Source organism: Rhipicephalus sanguineus, chromosome 6 (assembly GCF_013339695.2).
Source record: "Rhipicephalus sanguineus isolate Rsan-2018 chromosome 6, BIME_Rsan_1.4, whole genome shotgun sequence".
NCBI classification, from domain to species: domain Eukaryota; kingdom Metazoa; phylum Arthropoda; class Arachnida; order Ixodida; family Ixodidae; genus Rhipicephalus; species Rhipicephalus sanguineus.
In genome coordinates this window covers 95567336-95587442 of record NC_051181.1, presented here as the reverse complement: position 1 = coordinate 95587442, position 20107 = coordinate 95567336, and the positions used below count along the sequence as shown (strand labels likewise).

The following is a 20107-nucleotide window of genomic DNA, read 5'->3' as shown; positions in this document are numbered from 1 at the left end:
CACCTGTCGGAGAAGTATTGAGTAGTGCATAGACCGACTCTATCGCACAGTTTGCTATGGGACCAGGTGCAACTAGCGAGTGCGAAACAACGATTGAGCTTAATATCGCGTGTGTTTGCGCATTTAGCACTCAGAACGAGAGCTGTGAATTGCTCTCCGCTAGTCGGACGCGCCATCGAACCGTCGTGAAGTGCTTGCTGGATCACTCGCCTGAACGACGGCGAAAACAGCAGCAGACGAGAGCCCTCCGCACGCTACGAAGAAACTCCGCAAAAGACGCACTGTTGCGTTGTGAATTGCCACGGACGTAAAAGGCTGAATAACAACGAGCAGTTTTACCGATTTCCATAGTTGTCGTACGAAGAAGAAAGGCGAGAGCGCTGGATACGGGCCGTTGAGAGCGTGTTGGGTAAGCGAAGTACTCGCATTCTCCACAGCCGGTGGCATGAATGTGTGGCTCTGCTGTTGTTTTGCGTAGCCCTGATGCATAACCGTGGTAACCTTGACTATGAGGCTCAGCAGAGGCTCTGACCGCGGTGCTTGTCGTGTAACACGAAGTGAGCAGCTAGACAGACTGGAGACGCGTGATACGCACACCGCGACGAGTTGGTCGTCACAACACAGCATCGCGGACGTATGTACGTTTTTAAGGCTCAGAGTTCTGGTTCTAACTAGCTAACACCACGTGCGTCATACAAGTAAATCGCATAATGTTGGTCGTGACCCCCTTCAGGTTTGTTTCGCCCGTGTCCTCCGCGGTTGCCGTAGCTATCTCAGAGGCCACGGTTTTGCCTTTGGTTGTACCCCGCGAAAGTGGACACGCACGTATCCCCATTTGCATTACATACAAACGGAAGACGACCATCAAGAGACCATTTGAGGATGCGTAATAAAACACTCCAATGCACAGGAAGCGAGAGATGAATTAGGGGGGAATGCAACTGAAAAGGCGAAAATCGCCGGAGCCATTCGCCCCTGATGAACCGAGTTTTGTACCACTGATCGTAAGATGCATAGCTAAGTAAATTGATCGTGTATGTAGGTACTTTATCGCTATGGCATACGTATATATCCGATTTTAACGCATTTAGGCTCTAGAGAACGGATGTCGGAGGGCTTGCCTCGAACTCGGTGTCGTGTGATGCCGCTTGTACTTGCGAGTTGCAGCGCGCGGGAATAACTAAAACTTATTTTACATTGTACTCACAGTTCGCTTTGATCAGCTTCCTTTGTTTGTGAAGCGTGGCATGGCGGAAGAAGCTTTCCAGGTCCTTGATATTCAGGAAACCGCGCCTCGACACCAACGAAAGAGGAGGGTTATATTGCGGCCTATGCACATTCGCTTGCGGGCGGCTCTCTTTGCACTACCCAGTTAGTGCCAGGGCTACGATGAGGGCGCTGATGGCGGTGTTTTTCGCAGCGCCGCCTGGGCAGAGTCTGACGTCTATCGGATTCTTCCAAATCGACGAGCGACTGACCGCACACCATCATAAACACGTCTTCTTTGGCTATCGAAGCCACACTTAGCGTAACTTCACCATCACCGGGCCACTCCTTCACTCACTGACTTCTCGACTCCTGTCTGCACTACTGCTTGACTGATCGTCGTCGCATGCTTTTATCCCTTCTCCCCTGGTTTCTAGAAGCGTCGGGAGTGTTCTCCGGCGCGTAGTACAGCTAAGCCTGGGGAAAGGGCGAGAGCTTTCTCGTAGGTTCGAATCGCGGCGGCATCGCTCGGGGATGCGTCCCCCCTTCCTTCTAGAAACATCCAGGCTTTGCCGGGCGTTCGATCGCGTGGTCTGCGTCTGGCTCCAGTGGGTGAGGAGGATGCGGCGCGCCGGCGTCTTTTGATGCTTGTTTTTTCGTCTTTTCGCACTTGTTGGGCGCGCGGCTCGCGCCGTTCTGTCTCGCAGCTGCTTGAAAGCGGCCGCGCGCGCGCTTTATAACACCCTAATTTGTGACACACACGGACGATTCCTTCAATTTCAGAGGACCAATGGTGAGAAGTGTGGCATGCCCAATTTCTGCGGCAGACATCTGCGCTAGTGCTTTTTGCGCACACAAAGACACAGCCTAGCCACGTGCAGCTTCTCTGCAAGAGAATTTGCGTTGATGCTCCAAAGAATTACGTTCGTTCATTTCCGTGACGTCAGGCACTTCCGCGAAATTGTTTCCATGCAGAGATTTACTTGTGTCGCTGGTTTTATACAATATACGAGTACTTCCCGACAAATGTTTGTTTCAGAGATCAGCCAGACTTTATATTTCAGCCAAAAAAAAAAGGAAAACTTCTATTCTCCCGTATGCTGTGGCGGCGCTGGCTTCCACTAAGGCAGAAATGGAAAGAAATGAAGAGTCGCCTATGGCGTGGTCACGCTCCGCGCTCGCGCTTCCCTTTGCCAAGAAAGTCGCGGTTAAAGGCTCGTGGCCCGGATTGCGGTTCTCAAACAATCTAGTCACAATATCTTCCGTCAAGAAGGACCACGCTCGCGCCAATGGCATCGCCGTGCTGCAGCGCGAGTTCGCTTCGCCCCACTCATCATCATTCATCACGTGGATATGCTGTGATTTTTTCTTGTTGTCGCCTCTGTGTTCTCTGTGAGAGCTCCATCCGACCACTAGCCCTGAGCCTACAATGGCTAGTGTTTATACAACATCAGAGAGAAAATACTTGCGCTTCGAATAGAAACGTGCTGGTACAGCACCATTAAAAGGCGCGCTGAACTCCTTTTCCAATTAATATTACAATTACCTCAGTATCAGTGTTTATTGCGTCACGAATTGATTACCGCAAAGGTTTCTCTAATCCATCAAGAACGAGTGATATTATTGGGATTTGTCGCACGTTTTAAGCACTTTCACCTCTCGTCCTGATCAGCCCGCTCGGAGCTACACAGGGAGGAAGCCATACGGGGGGAACGAAGTTACGTTACCGTGCCTCACGACCTTGAGAGCATGTAATGAAACGCGATCGGTCTTTCTCGTTGTGATTCGAAGCGCGCTGGTGCAGCTGCTGTGTAATGTTTGCAGGCCACAGAGCGCCGCGCGGGCATGTGGCGGAACCCCATGGCAGTAAGTGCATCTCTTCTCAACGCTCCTCTTGATTTATATTGTCTATTGGCCAACAACATGTCATCTGTTGCGTTACGCCAAACAGCAGTCGCCGACAGCTCCAAAGAAAGTGAGAAGAGACCTCCGTATGAAACGATGGCGCCTCAGAATATGGCAACGTCGCGCTCAGCTTCCTAACTGGCCTTGCCACGCACGACTGCAAGACTTGGCTGAGCTGTTCGTAGTAGCGTCTGCTTCCACAGAACGCGCTTTTTAACCAAGCCCCAGGTGTGGCTCATGGATGACCCCTTAACCAAGTTCGTACTGGGGAATCCACCGTGAAGCGCAAACGGAATTCTGCTGCGGAAATTCTCCACCTTTTAGACTGCTAGCTAGTGATGCAGAACTATCGATGGTACTATCGATACTATCCATAGCCGAGTCACTATCGAACTATCGATGTTAAAATATACTATCGATAGTGCTATCGATAGTAACTACTATTGATAGTTTAAAATCGACAGCGCGAACTCATTGCAGAATAAATCTGGTTCCCCGCGCGCATTGTACATAGTGGAGCAGGAGGAGCAGGCTGAAGGGCAAGAAAGTTGACATGCTTGCGTTCTTCACCAGAGTGCTTCCCTGAAACATGGTCATAAAGTCAAACTATTAAGCTGTAGCGGAAAGGAAGCCGTTACATGGGTGGAACTGCGCGGCTTCAGTTTTATATTGTATTTGATGATTGCAAAATAAAAAGATATCAAGAGCTAAGTTTGTTATTATAAGATGTAACTGGTTGCTTTTAAATATTAATTTATTGATGGACATATGCCGCCATTTTCACTGCGCAAATAATTTCTCTCGATAAATATTTCCTCATAAATTAAGCGAAGCTGATAGTAGGCTATCGCAAATATTTTGGCAATTTGGCCAACCAGCAACAGCATCGTTATTCGCACCACTATGGATAGTTCGTCACGTGGTTGTGACGGTGAAGAAAGCTACAGCAAGGCTGGGAAATACGAAGCTATTTTTTTGGTCGAACTTGTGTCCAGAAAATCAAAACGCAGAATACAAGCGATACACGCTGCGCACTGATTGCGGCGAGAACAGTCGCCGGCTGTCGAGTAGTCTGACAACCGGTGGAAGGCTTCGTCTTTTATGCATCAGTCATCAAACCTTCCAGTGTTATCGCTATTGCTCGCGCAAGCTCTCGAATAAACTTGAATATTCGCGTCCGGCGCGTAACCTTAAAATGTCAAACAATCGCGAAACTTCTCAAACATTGCGGTGCAGTCTGCGTCAAACGCAGCTAACAGTCTGTGGGTGAAACCCGAATACATCAAACAAAGCAATAAACACCCGTGGCTGGCAGTAATATCGTTACTATTATTACCAATGGTACTACCGATTCGACTATCGATAGTTTATCGATAGTAGTACTATCGATAGTTTGTTTACACTATCGATAGTTTCAAAGAAACTATCGATACTATCGATAGTCAATTTAACGATAGTTCTGCATCACTACTGCTAGCCCATCGCTCCACCGGAAAGCGATACCGTGCCATCTGCCGTGTTAAGCGCTAATCAACAAGCAAGTGCCAGATATCCCGGATGTTTCTGTGGCTGCAGGAGCTATAGTGTACCGCGGAGCCCAGCCAGCGTAGAGTTCGCGTCTTGCCGCAGGAGTAGAGACGTCGAACTAATCGGCCGGCTGGCAAGCAGCCGGCCTAGCAGTAAGACACTTAGTTCTTTGCGACACGGTACGCGACGTGGCGCTTGACTGCTCACCTTCGGGTTAGCAGTCCAGTACCATAAACGCTAAAAAGCCGTGACGATTTTACGTTAAACGCATTCTAACGATCATGACCAGCCCGATTGAGAAGCGGTATCATCACAGATCATCGTTATCATCACAGTTCGCCGCCGAAATGAGATTCTACAGTTGTGCCTTTCAGACTGAATAACAGTTGATGGCATGCGAGGTGATGAATTCTCAGCAGCATATTCTGCATATTCAGGACAACCTTATTTTTGTACAACGCACGAATGGTCGTAAAAAGCGTTGGTGACCAGGCCGGAAGACTACTAAAACCGCAGCAATCGGGGATGCTTCGATACGAGCAATCAGCGCCAAAGATGGAGTGCACCATTGATTTACTTCCAGCTTATATCGCCTGTTAAGCTAGAAAACGGCACTCGTTAAGCTTTCATTGTTGCGGTATAATTTTTCAACGTTACCCGCAGTACCTTTGTGGAACAAAAATTCCACGCCTTACACTCACTCCTCAGGCAGCCCTTTCCAATGGAATACGTGCACATTAGTCAGCTCTGTGTAGGATTCTCCAGTTCGGTAACCTCAATAAGGCCGATGACTTCCCAGTTAAGGCCTTCCAGCTCTTCAAGTACCTCTGCTAGCCTACAGCTTCACTAGAAAGGGCACTCGTACTGAAAAGGATTGTCGGGTCATATTCTGGACCCTATGAAATGGATGTCTCATGCGTTCGCGCATGTTCAAAACACAATGGTGATTTTTGCAACCCAATTGGAGCCTTCTACCATTTTGTTCGGTCTTCCTTTTCATGCGTACGAAACTTGGAATATATCTCCCGATGAGCGGCGGCCGCTGTCTGCTCGGTACTTGCTCGGCATTTTTTTTTTATTTCGAAGGACTCCTGGCTGTCACCTAGGCGGGGCTATTGGCCCGCCCCACAAACATGCAGAACTCAGAATGAAGTTATTTCCTTCCTTCCAGCCTATGTCTCGCTGGTTAAACAACCGTTAGCAAAATCCCGCTCTCTGAAACACCTATGAATTGCTCGTCTGCGTTCGTACGTGTTTATCCGTTTGGAGATTGATGCTTTTTGCCTATCGCGCTGTGTTTCGTCAGCGTCTACATCGCAGCTGTCTGCGTTGAAGCGTCATGTTCTCTCAACACTCTTAATCCCCGTACTTACTCACAACGTAAAATTCTTGAGCTCCGGTACATCCTACCGATAACGAACCACTCCTCCAAACAGTGCAAGGCCCTCGTTCTTCTGAGCCCCATGTTCTCCCCATAAGCTGATGCGACGAAATATTGTAGTATGTAACTGATACACTGGACGTCAAAGGCACCATCATTTTGAACGTGCTTCATGGCTTTCTCCCAAAGAACACCTACCTTCGTTAGTAGGGTTCTAGCTTCTCCGCAAATTTTCAATCATTTGTGCACTACCGAGCGGCCGGACTTCTGGCGCACCACATTAATAATAATACCTGGGGTTTCACGTCCTAAAGCCACGATATGATTATGAGAGACGCCGTAGTGGAGGGCTCCGGAAATTTCGACCACCTGGGGTTCTTCAACGTGAACCTAAATCTAGGCGCACCACATTGAGGGCGTTATGTAGACCAGACGAACACTTAGCCCTTCTTGCGCTATGTAAATTCATTTGACTTCTTGTCAGGCAAATTTTTGCCAACGGCGTAATCGTGCGTACCTTGCCTTTCAAGATGCATTTTCGACAAAATACTTTTGCAGTAGTACAACGTGTCAGTATATACCACATCATTGTTAGCGGAAGAGTTGCAAGGTTTTTCTACCACGGTCCAGAAACCCTGTAATGAGCAGGCGCTGTGCGTATAGGAGGATATCGCATCCGGTATAACTCTCTAATTTGCGGGCTTTGCCTTACAAATTTGCTGTATGCACTGTGGACGTACATTGGCGAGTCGCGCCACGTACTGGAGTGCAGCAGCGGGTTCCACAAATCCTATTTTTAGCGCCAGTCCATGACGGCGACTGAGCATCGCCCATTTATGTTCCGTATCTTTAAATGACGAGAACACATCCCTAAGCACAGTGGGGAGCCCAAGTGATACTTACAGGGCACAGTCAATCAGTGATAACTCCGAAAAATGGCCGAGTTAGTATGCGCCACATTTTAAAGCGGTTATTCATTTGTTGAATCCTGTACTACTAACCTTCCATTGAAGTAACATGTTCTCTCGTTCGTGACACACGCATCTCGTTGAATTATTCCATGGTGTTGTTTGTGAATTATTATATTGTGAACAAAAAACCTCTTGCTGCGTAGTATAAGCAAAAGGGTTGTCACAATATGCCCAAATTTAATTGCGCTCGCCGTGCACGCTTTTGAGGCAGTGTGCAGCTGTCGAAACGACGCAATTATAGGTGCAGAGATGACAAGCCTTCACTTCAGTTGAGGGCTCATGTGCCACATACAGAAAGTGAACGGCCCGCCACCATCGCCGAGAAACGTCCTCTCTCGAACATAGCAGTCCACGAGCGCAATCGTGGCAGCCACGTCTCCTGCGAAAAGTGCAAAAGAGCATTAATTTTTTTAAAGGGCATCAGGAAATTCCTGCGATTGAAAGTTGTTCATTCTTGTGAACAGCGCGTCGGCGATATCATGGAATGAGAAATTGCCGGGCATCCGGAAAAGCCACATTCGTGCGCACGCCAGTACTATTTGGTTTAAGGCCACCACATGGTGTTATTCCTGGTACGGCAGTAAATTTTAAAAGCACTACAAACATGAATTTTATTGTAGCTGCTAAAACGGGGGTACGCCGAACTCTAAATAGATATATTCTCGTAAGCAGTATGAGCGCGAACACGCGAGCGTGTGTCAACGTCAAATAGCCTCAAACATAGGGTGCCTCGATGTGCGCGAGCCTCACATCGAGGCGCCCTACTCAAACACGACACAGGGCGACTCGCGGCGGCCACTATCAAAAACAAAGCGGAAAGGGCGCCGCGGTCTCGCCAAATGTCGGCACGCCCGCCTCATTATTGTTGATAAAAAGCTGCTGCTCATTGCGCCGGGGGCTGCTAGCAAGTATGAGGCGGTTATGTCTAGCAGAGTGCGGCAGTGCACTGTTTATAGCACTGCGCAAAATACCGCCTTTCGCTTGTGTGTGCATGCTTGTGACACATGAAATCAAAGTACTGCAATACACGATTTAAAAAAAAGTCACAGCATATCCACGGAGTGAATGATGATGAGTGGGCGAAGCTGCGGAGGTTCATCGGTAAACCGTGAATCTTCCGTGAATTCTGCCCAGTACATCATCACCGACGTGAGATCGGGCGCATTTATACTAAAGGTTCGATGAGTTATGACGACTTGCAGCTCACTTTAATTTTACATGTACGCTGTGAATTTTCATTGTTTAGAAAACCATTGCTTTATAAAACATCTGGCGTCTTTCGTTAAGCAGCTGGCGTCTTTTCGTTTTGCTTTAGAAACATCTGGCGTTCTTTCGTTTTGCTTTTAGAAAACATTTGGCGTCTTTCGTTGGTTTATTTGATCAATCAACGGCGCTTTGAACAAAATTTTTATTGTTTAATCACGCACAAGAGAAATCTCACCAGGCACTACCTTGGAAGTAAACAATGGCTGCTAATGGGAATGAGAGACAGAAGAAGTCGGCTTTTAGCTAACACTTACACTTCTACTTCTACTAACGTTTCCTACTGGAACATGCCAATGGCTGCTAATGGGGAATGAGAGACAGAAGAATTCGGCTTTTAGTTAACGCGCACGCTGCGAATTTTTTATTGTTCAACAACGCACAGGAGAAATCTCCCACCGGCACCACCTTGGAGGTCAAGATCTGGTACTAGCGTTACGACTGGTTACGCACTACGAGGGACGAACGGGTGCCGCTTTAAGGAGCTTCGCCCCTAAAACGGTACAGCTATTTACTCAGCGTGATTGCAACATAGCGCGTTAGAATATCAAGCAGTTGTTTGTGTGATATATTTGGCGCATCATAAAAAACGGACGCTTGTTGGAAGTGACAACATTTCGCGAAAAAGCGTCACCACTTCCATTTCATTTTCGAGTACTAGTGGTCTATCGGTCGAATTGGGGTTTGAGCTGGGCTATTCGCTACGCTCTGGCGTGTGCCCCGTCATAGTGCTCACGATAGTAGATCGCCTCACTCCTAATAATGCTCTTTCTGCTTATGAGGCACATTGGAAATTTGATAAAAAATATTAAATACTGAGCGATTGGACTAGACTATACGTTTATACGACAATTTTAAAAAGCTGAAAAAGAGGTGGGGAAGCAGGAAATGCATGTATGCAGAACTATTATGAATTGGATCTGAAATGTCTTTTAGCGAGGGCATCAACTAGAGTTCTCCACAGAAGACATATATGTACATACTACAAAAGCACTGACTGAAACTGTAATTGAACAACAAACGTGTTTATTCAACGAACAAGACTCTGAGCGAGCATCTTGTCGCTAAAAAGAAGTGGCGGTAGCGCTGCGAAAAAGAGGAGCAGACAGAAAGCGTTCACTATCGAATAAAAAAACACAACGCATTATCATTCTAGAGTATTATTGAGCGGATCTTTCATGATTAAGAAATGAGGCGGTACTGATATTTATTAATATATATATATATATATATATATATATATATATATATATATATATATATATATATATATATATATATATATATATATATATATATTATGGTGACGGACGAAATCAAGACGATGGTAGTAAAAAGATTTCGTTCTTACTGAGCCATTTGCAGTCCACGCTCATTTGGCCCATTTTCGCGTTTTACAAAAAAAAAAAAAGACAAGCATGGCGCCAGCTCGCCGCACCTGTGACACTTACAGTGCCATATTTTATGAGTGGCAATGGCGCGCGCAGTAACGCCATCTCGCCCGTAAGTGGCATTATTGGTTTTGCTGGAGCATTATGGCTCTCTTCCGTCGCAATTATTTCTGAAACCACTAGTTCCGTTTTCTATAATGTACTCAAAGGTACATTGAGGGTATCTCGAATAAGTAACAAAATCTAGTAAATGATTAATTAAATGCGCGTCTTTCAGTAGAAAGCAACTGTGTCATTTTATTTGATTGTACAATGTACTTGCCAATGCGCAGTATTTGACAACGTCTTGTGACATTAAGGAATGGAAGCATTGACGTGTTGGGAAGGAGTACAATGCCGAATCATTGTGATAATTCTTAAAGTTCCTAGAAGTGCACAAACCTTACTTGTGTGTACGATACCACATACCTAAGCAGTGAACCATTTCGATGCTACTATTGCACTGTAAACCTTTTCACACCAATAAGGGTGTTTCAATGACTGAAACACCCTTGGTACACCCTTATTTCTAACATTTTTCAAAGGGTGTAAATACGACAGAAACGCCCTTTGCACACCCTTATTTGAAATTAGGGCGCATGAAGGGCATACCTTTTTTCCGTTTTATCGTGTAAACGAAGGACGAAAATAAAACATGATTGATTGATTGATTGATTGATTGATTGATTGATTGATTGATTGATTGATTGATTGATTGATTGATTGATTGATTGATTGATTGATATGTTCAAATATAACACCGTAATAACTGGTAGGGTGTGGGGATGTTTCTTGAAATGTTACACCTCTATATTTTTGTGAACAAGTTTCTCTGCTACCCTAGCGAAATTTCTAAGCTGTTAAACCTCACTTACAATTTACAGCTGCGAGCTGCGACATTCCAGCTTTTTTTTTTTTTCTCTAGATTCTGATCGTTGTGCGCACACACCCACTGCTACAACATTTTATGATATAACATGCATGCACAAAATAAGCGCAGTTGCCTGTGGTATTTTAACAGAGTGGGTGGTGCACTCTAAAAAAAAAGTCAGTTTCGCCGCAAGGGCGGAGCAAGGAATGTGATAGCAAGAAACTGTAATGCTATACCAAGTGAGGCTCGCCAATGGATACTCTAACTTTGAACAGCGCTCCTGTTGCAAAGGCGGCCGAAGCAACGAAGAAAACTAGCGTGCTTCAAGTGTCGAGCTGTGACACTTGATAGTTCGCTCTCATCTTGTTTGTTCCTTTAGCGGCGTCCCTTCAGCTCGAGTGACTTTCGTACGCTCCGTAACATGAGAGCGGACATCACGGTGAAAGCGTGAAACATCCCTCTTCCCCTCAGCACAAGAAAACCGCGCGAGCAGACAGCAGAAGGGCAAGCTTCTCCCTGCGCAAATATTAGAAGCAGCGAGCGAGCTCGCCGACGACTTTTAAATGCGCCCGTCGCGCTCCTCGCGCCCTCTCGCTGGTAATGAAGAAACGCATATAAGCGCCTGCCGTCTCGGAGTACTGACAGCGGTAAAGGGTGTGTATATAACGCTCGCCGTTAGCTACGTGGAGGATCTGCGTTTTGGAGCGTAGTGGTTAGCGCGACGCGCTGAGGCGCGGGAGGTCGCTGGTTCGATTCCGCGCTTCGGAAGCATTTTTCGGAATTACTTTTTCTTTGGGACTTTTATATATATGCACACACTTATACGTACGCGGTTCATGACGGCAGCGACGGTGACGGGAAAAACCAGTCGAGACTGTCCATATAATTGCTATTGCAATTATATGGACAAGTACCTTGGCTTCTTCTTGAACTTCGTTATAATAAGGTTTAATGTTCTGACTTTCTGCAAGATAACTGTTTATTACCGCCACGATGACTATTGCAGCTGAGATTGTTTTATGTAGTATTTAAGGGGAAACCGAAACAACAATATCATCGAGTATTATATATTAAACAATGTTTATACAGTACGAAGTGCATGCATACAATGGAGCAACGGGCTGCGTTGCTCCTTCAGAGCTGCGACTTTTTTCTTTGCGGACGCTTACTCTAAGCGTCCGTAGAGTCACTGGAAAAATTTCAGAGTATCGCATCTGTTTTCCGCGCGCCGCCGCCGACGCGATTGGCTTACTCGCATCACGTGACCTCTCGCCGACATATCCCTTCCAAGCGCTTTGGGTGCAGGCGCGTTCAATGCAGAGCGTGGCCGGACATTTAGGAGTACCACGGTCCCCAGAAGTAATTCGTCGCTTTTTTAAACGCGTCATGCAGTCAGGGGCGTAAGCAGACATTTTTTTTTTTCGGGGGAGGGGGGGGTGCACGGGCCCGCGCCCGGTGTGCCACTCCCTGGCTACGCCACTGCATGCAGATGCCAGAAGACAGTAGCTCACCATCAATCGAACGTTACTGGTGAGCTACTTTGGGAATCTTGTTTACCGTGTGGGAAAATTAATGTCAAAGAGCGCCGTTCTACGTGGCTGCATAGTTGGCCTGAACGAATTCGCCCCCCTCGAATAACACTCCTTCCTGCAGTGAACTACACTAACTTTGCTGGAAAAGATCTTATGCGACAGGATACTTCACCTTTTCGGTTCGCTATGGTCAGCGATATTGAAAACTACATACCTTTCTATTTGCTCGGCTGTTTATATATCGATCTGTTGATCAGATTACGCATGCTATCCGAGTTATAAGCGTGCCACGCATGAGAGCGAAATCGAAGATTTATTAAAATAATAACTGTTTAATCGGTATACCTTGAAGGCAATTGTGGCATGATCTTTGACATTGCACAAAACAGAAGCGTGGAACTCTATTGATAAACTTGGTATAAGGCAATGTTATCAAGCGTATTTTTACATTTGTTGCAAAAAAAAATGCTGCTAATGCTGCATTGCACCGAGCGTACCTTTAAAATACTGTATAGTTGGTGAGAAATGGTCACAGCCAATAAAAAAAAGCAGATCCTACCCATTGAGGGAGTCGATTTTATGCGAGCCCTAGGTCTATATACATACTGTCTTGCAGCAGCATGCGCTTTAATAATTCCGGGATGTGCTATTTCTGATCAAAAGAACATAAAGCATCGTGCCGAGGAAGTTTTAGTAAGAGTGCATTATGAAAAAAAAAGTGCAGCAGTGCAGAAACCGAACCCCAGCTGTTTACGCGCTGGCAACGCCAAAAAAAGAACTCTTTGTCGGAACACAGCGAAATATTTGCAAATTCATTGCAACGTTGGGAATATAAGAAGAAAAGAAATAGGAAATGAAACAATTAAGTAGTGATGTCAATAACTTTCGATGGCCTATTTTCTACGTATCGTAAGATGCACCTTACCTACCGCACGCCGAATCGCCCGTGCGTTCGGCTGCTGGCATTCCGAATCAAGACGTCGCGCACAACTTCCAATTACCGCACACACACACAACTTCTATTACACATATCAACCAGTTGAACAGCAAGCACGGTGCGCAAGCAAGCTATGCATCAGCGATCAGTCGAAGGACGCAATGTTGAATGTTCTCGATGTTGTTCGATAACGTTCTCGAGTGCAGTGAACCTGAACACCGACTGCAAAGCTAGCGCAAAGAGTCAAGATTCACCAAATGTCGAAGTAAATGGCATCTCCCACGATGCCACTGCGCTAATGCAACTATGTTTACAGCCCCAGACCTAGCGAACACGCCCGGGCGTGACACGAAACGAGACCGATGAAGCCATGAAAAGAGTTCGCGAGCACATGGCAACATTCGCCGTACGTTTCATTAGTTACACCGCTAACCGCGCAGTCGATCCATACCTGTCGATGACTTGAAATCACTTCTAATATCCTCTTGAAGAAACACACACACATAATGCCGTTCTGCCGAGCGTAACACGGCACGGAGGCTAAAAGATCGGTCACTTCTCAACACACGCTAGCAACGCGCCGGACGGTCTGGAAGGGACATGGCCGCCGCCACCCAATGTTGCCCGCGTGCAGCCTACCTTTGCGGTACTCTGATTTTCCAGTGACTCTACGGACGCTTTACCCGTCGCGCCCTCTTGCGGCGAGCGCCAGAGGAGAAACGTTTCTCCTTAACCACGTGGTCTCGCGGGTGCGCGCATGCGCACGCCGAGTTACGTCGTGATTTCGGGCTGCGGAGAGCTGCCGCCCTCTGCGCTACGGATATTACATTTCGCATGCTTTCGTGCTTTTGCGCTCTGTCGGCAGTGTCAGATTCAGGGGCGTAGGCAGAAATTTTTTTCAGGGGGAGGAGGGGCACCCCCTTGATCTGAAGTGGTGCCGGGCACGTTTATGTGGTCGAGTGTCAGTATGCGCTCTCTATGTATGGCAAAAAAAAATTGGGGGGGGGGGGGGGCACGGGCCCGGAGTGTCACCCCCCTGGCTACGCCACTGCTCAGACTATCCATCACTACCCTAACTCGACCAGTCGCGTGCGATTACTTATGCTTAGGATCGATGCTAGCAATGCACGAGTGACGTTTATTGTTTTGGCTTATTTGGTACAGTAACGTCTGTATCGTTCTTTTTATCACTCGGCTAAAGAACACCGTCCGGTGCGAGGCCATCTTGTCTTGTTTCTTCGCACGTCCTGCGTTGTAACGTACGTATAGACAACTGAGACGGTCGTTACCGCAACAGAAGCGTTTTCATTTAAGGGCTAGCAGTTGAACGAATCCATGGCTCATCATCATATTGTGGTCAACGCTTAAATATAATGTTAACAGATGTTAACGCCGTACCACTCAACGCAGTAGACGCGACGAAGGCGACAGACTCTGGCCAGAACCATAATCTGGCCTGCATGCGGCGCCCTGACACAGTAACAATAAAAAATAAAGAAATCAGATAGGGAAATTTCATCTCTGGCCGCTGTTGAGAGATGGCGCTACTTTCAAAATGTCGCCGGAATGGCATGAACGGTTCTGGTGTGGTCGTTTTCACATGAACTTAACGAACTCTGTAATTATAACGTTGATTGTTATGCAACTTTAGATTAAGAATTGTGCTTGGCCAAGCGATAGCTACAATATGATGGTTGCGCACCTTATTAGGCAGCCATGAAATGTAAAGAGTTGAAGAAATATGACGCATCGCTTGACCCACCAGGGTCATTCGTAATTCAGGGACTACATAAGCCCCTGCGCTTTGTATTAAGGTATGTGTTAATAGGTTTGTACATGCGTGGATGTAGTGACTCGTTCATGTTATGGGCTGTATGCATATTGTAAAGGCGTTTATTGACGGCGGGATCGACGGTGACGATGCGCAGCGACGACAGTAACGACAGAGCGCAGATTCGCAGACTCTCACGAGCAATAGCACGAGGTGCGTGCTCTACGAGAAGAGGCGAAGCGGGCGACCTACTAGAAGGCGCTCAAGAGGACGGCCCATTACAGCGTTCTAATGCTTCTCTACAATATGAATGAATTGTGTATTGAATTCAGTGAGTGTGTGTACTTTGTCTCACATACTTAGTAAACGTGCTCTGCTAATAAAATGTGTGTAAATGCTGTGCATCAGCCTTCCGGTGTCGCAGTTTCTCCCTTAATGCCCTTTCCCCCTAATGAAGCGAGGGTAAAACCATTTATTTGAAAGCGTGAATTATAGCTCTATTTCTCTTCTAGAAGGACTAGTTATGGTATTTGCTTTATAGTGATTCAGAAGCAAGGGTGGAAATGGGGGGGGGGGGGCTTTATTTATATCTCGGAAAGCAACCCACTGCGGTGGTCTTGTGGTTATGGTGCTCGACTGCTGACCCGCAGGTCGCGGGATCGAATCCTGGCCGCGGGAGGCCGCATTTTCGATGGAGGCGAGAATGCTTGAGGCCCATGTACTTAGATTTATGTGCAGGTTAAAGAACCCCAGGTGGTCGAAATTTTCGGAGCCCTCCACTACAGCGTCTCTCATAATCATGTCGTGGTTTCGGGACGTTAAGCCCCAACAATTATTATTATTCTATATTTTTGAAAGGGTGTTAGGGTGTATGTTTGCTTAAACACCTCATTCCACATTTGCCATAAGGGTGTAGTTTTCATATTACACCCTTGGAAATTGATGCAAAAGGGTGTAAGTCCGTGAAGTATGCCCATGAGGAGGGTGTAATCCTTCTTGTTACACCCTTTCCATGGGGTGTATGGCTGTGAGTTATAGACAACAAAAAACACCTATATGGGCGTAATATGGTTCACAGTGTAGATACGACGGATAAGGATCAATTGAACATAACCACAGTGCAATAACAAGGTCACTGCGCAAATGCCGCCATTTGTCGATGAACGATATGTTACGAAGTTATGAAGCTCCCTATTAACGCTATAGCGTTAAATAGCTCGATTTAGAGAACTTCCTCGTTTGAATTGGCGTTGGTGTTGCCATTGGGGTCGGCGCCATTGGTTGTGAACGAAAAATCGGCGTTATTATTGAGCGAAACATCGCGACGAGTGCCAAGATTAAAAATCATTTGTCTGAGGCGGAATCGAACCAAGGCCTGTGCAAGCAGCTGCTCTACCACAAACCTACGCCAGTGCACGATACTTTCGTGCAAAAAGCCCAATGCTAAGGGCATGTAGTGCGAGAATCTAGTCTCGTTGCGTGGCACAATATTGCGTGACAGAAGCGTAAAATCTCACGAGGCGTCGCACAGTGTTAAATGCGCAACGGGTGGGTGGTTTGAAGGCCCACCCAATAAAAAGGTTTCTATCATAATTGATCATCGTCAGCAGCAACAGCATCAGCATAGTCTGCAGCTGCGCAGGCGGACGTGCTGCCCTGCAGATGCGTAGTAGGTGCTTCGCTAATTCGCAAAAGCTCAAATAATGGCGTAGTGGCCACTTCGCAATTCTACTGGCAGTAGGCATTCTAGGATAGTTTGGAACGGCCATTATTAAGGGCATAGGCGTTCCTTTCTTCGCGGGGTGATTGAGGTGTCCCCGAGAAGTGAATCCGGGCTTGAGATTGAGAAGGCGATGCGAATGGGGCTCGATTGTGCTATCGCATTCTACTCTGGAATACTGACCTGAAGCGTCTTCCAAGTTTCTTTGTTTTCTATACGTTTCAGCTTTGCTGAACAGAAGAGCTAAGAATATTCATGGGGCACTTGTTAATATTAACCCAATAAGCCTGGCCGATATAGTCAGAAGTCCTTACCAAAGTGTTCCCGGAGGGCAGACTCCCCGGCGCTTCGGGGTGCCACTGCAATGTAGAAGTAAGTCATATTACGAGTGGTTCCACAAGAAGGTAGTGTCGGCAGTCCTGCATGGGCTTTATCAGCTAAATTCAGTGAATAACCAGTATTCAGGTATTTCGGTTGAGGTTCTGAAAACTGAAATCAGTTTGGACAACTGTTGAGATTTTATTTGTTACCTCTAATTCTTAAATGTTCCCTCCTATATAAGTGTCTCCTAAGTCACAGTTTACTAGGAAACATTTAGGGCCTAAAAATAGGTAAATAACCATTGCCAAGCGTATTTTTAAATGCGAAACATTTCTTGGCGAACTTCTGCGACTTTGAGAGTATCTATCTATCTATCTATCTATCTATCTATCTATCTATCTATCTATCTATCTATCTATCTATCTATCTATCTATCTATCTATCTATCTATCTATCTATCTATCTAGCCGCCTACGACTTTGTGCTCTCCTGGCCGTTTCGTTAATAGGACCTACACCAAAATTGGTATGGCGTAACATGACTTTGGTATGGCGTAAATGACAGGTCATAACATGAAAATCATGATATGCATGTCATGAACGACATGATTTACATGCCACTGTCTTGGTGCTCTTGCAGCCGTTTCGTTAATTTGATATGTACCAAAATTGGTATGGCGTGACAAGAGTGCATGACGAACATAAGGTACAGGTCCTAACGTGCAAATCATGACACGCATGCCATGTACAGCGTGGTTTACATTCCACGCTCATGGTGCGCTCGCGGCCGTGTCGCTTGCTTGATATGCAATAAAATTGGTATCTCGCGACGTGACTGCGTGACAAACATGAATAACAGCAGTTCATGTGAAACTCATGACACGGATGTCATGCAAAGCATGACTTACGTGCCACGCTCATGGTGCGCTGGCGGCCGTTTCGCTAGCTTCATCGACACCAAAATTGGTATTGCGCGATATGACTATGTGACGAACACAAATCCATAGGTAAAAATGAAAATCATGACATGCATGTCATGTAAAGCATGACTTACGTGCCACGCTCATGGTACGCTGGCGGCCGTTTCGCTAGCTTCATCGACACCAAAATTGGTATTGCGCGACATGAATATGTGACGAACACAAATAACAGGAGTTAACATGAAAATCGTGACGCGCATGGCATGTAAAGCATGAGATACGTGCCACGCTCATGGTGCGCTGGCGGCCGTTTCGCTAGCTTGATATACACCAAAATTGGTATTGCGCGACATGACTATGTGACGAACAGAAATAATAGGAGTTAACATGAAGATCATGGCATGCATGTCATGTAGCGTATCATTTAGACTCCACGCTCATGGTGCACTCGCGGCCGTTTTGTTAACTGGATGTATACCTAAATCGGTATGGGTTGACAGGAGTTCGTTACGGAAATAAATAGCAGGTCACGCATCGTATATATGTAGCAGAATAAATATGTTTCATTAGCATGGCATATATCAGATTGTACACGCATGCATGCATGACAATCTCGCGATATATAGCGAACTAGATGTCACGACATCATTGCATGTGACTTCATTAGCCTCAATGACAAACAAGACGATGTGTGCAGCTCTTTGCTGGCTGCTTCGCATTACATCGATTCCCACATTGCGTGGGATCTGCCGATTTTTTTTTTTCGCTGTCCCTTTTTATTAGTGTTACGGTTTTGCCGACTAAAACTGTCATAAGTTCGTGCGCAGTCTCTGCGCTGTCCGTGCGTGAATGTATAGGAATATTCTCGAATGTTTCGATTGTTTAACTAAAGTGCGTGCGCGAAGTCCACCGTAGGGTACATGCTGCAGTGTTCGCGAGCACCAGCGATTGTGCTAGAATGTGCCGGGACTCGTGTCCAAATAGCATACGCGTTGAATCCGCGCATCTTATCGCGATAACCCACGACTGCGACAATTCTACCGAATAAGGTGATAACCCTTCATTTAACGCTTTCGTTACTGAAGTCTCCAACATCCCAATAACTTCAGGATGTGGAGCACGAGTGCCAATAATAATATCTGGGGTTTTACGTCCCAAAACCACGATATTATTATGAGAGACGCCGTAGTGGAGGGCTCCGGAAATTTCGACCATCTGGTGTTCTTTAACGTGCACCTAAATCTAAGTACACGGGCCTCTACCATTTCGCCTCCATCGAAATGCGACCGCCGCGGCCGGGATCGAACCCGCGACCTTCGGGTCAGCAGCCGAGTACCGTAACCGCTATACTACATCGGCGGACGAGTGCCAAATCGCCTTAAGAATTTCCGAACTTTAGCCCCATCTCGTGCTACAAACATTTCTTTTAAGAATAGCTTGCACGTATCTTGTCTGGGGAGAGTTCCAGTGAAATTCTGGGGTTGAACAATCATTTCGCTAAGAGGTTGGAGACGTCGAGTGAATTCAGTGCTTTGCTATAGTCGATAAAATAAAAACACAAGGGCTTATTTCCTTCCCTACAAGTTTACAGCCGCCATCTCATGTATTCGACTCAGTTCCTGGTACCGCGCTTTTTTTTCTGAACGTTGCTCGCTTTATAGCCATCCAATTTGGTATGTGCGTTTGTAATACATTCTGTTATTTTTTCGGGAGTCGATTTTTATATTTTCTTCTGTTCCTTTTCATCCTTGATTGAATAGGCGTGCGCAGAGGGGGGGGGGGGCAGGGGGGGCGGCCGCGCCCCCAAATCACCTAAGAGGGGGGCGCAAAATCTGCCCCTTACATTTACCCTTCTAGTCACCTAAGAGGGGGGGGGCAAAATCTGCCTCATACATTGACTTTGTAGAGTGGGGGGGGCGCTGCGATGAACCTTCGCCCCCCCCCCCCCCCCCCTTGATGGGTAACCCTGCGCACGCCTATGCTTGTTTGCCAATTTAACACCATATTTATGGTGTTATAGCATTCTCTAACGCACCGTTGTTTTTTTTTTTTGTCTTAATGAAACAGTACTTATGTGGGACATTAAGCCACTGAGTCCATACGTTTAATGATGCCGTAGCCACTTCAAAGTGAAGGTATATCAGACAGTAGCCACTCACACGAGTCAGGATCTATCGGCGCGTCATAAACCACCGTCCACATTCCATACGAGAAGTCTGGAGCCAGCAAATTCTTGATCACTGCAGCATATCTGATGGACAAAGTAGTATTTAATTATTGTATTCATTGTGCATAACGTACAACAGTGAACTTGTCAACACAGGCGGCGATACCCCAGTGTTAATGGAACTAG

General features: G+C 46.5%; 1 long non-coding RNA gene across 1 annotated transcript; it reads right to left on the bottom strand.

Annotated features, from left to right (window-relative positions):
• Positions 1-7221: 7221 nt before the first annotated feature.
• LOC119397973 (uncharacterized) lies at positions 7222-20008 on the bottom strand. Its single transcript, XR_005184705.2, has 3 exons — positions 19914-20008; positions 16829-16873; positions 7222-7369 (listed from the first exon to the last, which is right to left on the bottom strand). It is a non-coding gene; the product is annotated as an uncharacterized LOC119397973 (long non-coding RNA).
• Positions 20009-20107: the final 99 nt, after the last annotated feature.